Below are 2,157 nucleotides of genomic sequence, written 5' to 3' on the forward strand. Positions count from 1 at the left end.
TCCCACACAGCCATGACAACATAAATTTGACCTCCAGAAATAAAAGTAGAAGGAGAGAGCTGACTCTGTGAAGTTGACCTCTGATCTTTACACATGTGCAACGGCATGCCTCCTTCTCCAATGATAGTAATAATGATGGCAATGATGATGATATTTAAAAATCAAACAGCTGATTTTTTTTTAGTTAATCTTGTATCCTGCCACATTACTGACTTAATATACCAGGCTCTGAGGACTCCCCATGGGAGACCTTGCCTTTTTGGAGAAGGGGATGGAGGGTGGGTTGGGGGAAAAAGAGGGAGGAGGGAAGACAGGGGAATCTGTGATTGTTATATAAAATGAATTAAAAAATTCCTTAATAAAAAGATACAAAAAAAATCAAACAACTGTTTGTGTTTTCAAACAAAATAAATATGCCAATCCTATGTTGTATGAAACATTTCTCTAGTGCAAACTGTATTCAGAGGCATTAACACTGGACACCGAAAAAAAGAATTCTCTCTCATATTATACTCTAAGCACTCTATATGATATTAATATCAATAAGTTACACAAGTGTGTAGTAGATACGTTGGCATGTGTGTGTTAGTATTCAATCAACTTTTTAAATAATGCACTTAACTGAACAATGTTATCATTACATTGTAATTCAGATTATTGAAAATTTAAAGTTCACAATTCTACAAACAAAGAAATTAAAGGCAAAGAATATAAGAAGAAAGCCGTGTGGTTGTACAGCACAATAAAAGTGTATGGAAATTATCTTCTCTCAGCTACCACACATGATTTTCAAAGTTCAGTCAGTTGTTAACCACATTACAGAGTAATTATGCAGGATGTATATAAATAATAAGTCAGGAGTTTTACTTTATTATTGTTTCTTGATCTCAAACCTAATTATATAGTATGTAGGATGTTAGGTTTATTAAAACTATCATTCAATGAACTTGAGACTTATACACTTTTGTATATATGTTACAGTTTGAATAAAATAAAATATAAACGATATTATGATAGGTAGGCTATAAAAAGGCAGAGGAGAATATCCCCAGAAAGTCAGAAATATTTAATTAGAACATGAAAAAATAATAGCTACCAAAGAAATATAAAGACCTGGATCATGTTAAAAATAATTTCAGTCAAAAGCACCATTCATAGAGTTAAAAAAATGCGTTCCATTCATGTTTTGTATCTCTGAACAGGGCCTTATGTAAGAAATAAATGATAACTACCTAAAAATCAATAAGAAAAAAACAGGGAACACAATAGAAAAACTTGTAAATGCATTGAATATTAAACTCATTTTTATGATATCCAAATGACTAATTAAACTTACACAGTATACAACAGTCCACTATCCACTAGGGAGACTAAAATTAAATGGAATTTTAATTTTGTTTTTTGATGACAATGTATAAAAACTAGATTGGCTATAGGAAGAGAGAACACCAGTGTTCATACAAATGTGTAGCAACCAGAATTTTCACACATCTGTGAGACTGAAGTTGGTACTAGCATGTTAGAAAACTACTCCATCCATTATAATGAGCATACACATACTTGTGATAGAACAATCTCACTCCCAGGTACGTTTACAAGAAAAGTGAGTGCAGATGTCTGCCAAAATCACATTTAGGAATGCTCATGGCAACATTATTTGTAATAGGCAAATACTGGAAACAAATCAATTATCACTACTAACATGGAGTTTGTGAGCATGTTCACGCAGCAATGTACAGTAACAGAATTCTGTTATATGTAGCCTAAACTACATAAGCTATATAGCCACATGCAACTATGCGGATGTGTCTTAAACTTCACAGTATGAGAGAAAGAAACTGGACAGGAGTGATAAATAGGCAATTATTCAAAGACTGATAAAACTGATCAACTGTGTTTGAAACAGGATGGTCGTTACCCCAGGAACCAAGAGAGTAAGGGCTGGAGAGCAGGATCCAAACCTTGTGGAGGGATTGTCTCTTCTCTGACCCTTAATGGTTAACCTTGATTGAAAACTGGACCAGACTGAGAAGCACCGAGGTCATCATGAGGTCTGCCTCTGGCTGTGCCTATGAGGACTTTTCCAGACCAGATTTATCAGAAGGGAAACCCTACCCTGAACCTGGCCAGGCTTATTATAGAGGTGAGAATGGGCAA

Source organism: Peromyscus eremicus, chromosome 12 (genome assembly GCF_949786415.1).
Source record: "Peromyscus eremicus chromosome 12, PerEre_H2_v1, whole genome shotgun sequence".
Lineage (NCBI taxonomy): Eukaryota > Metazoa > Chordata > Mammalia > Rodentia > Cricetidae > Peromyscus > Peromyscus eremicus.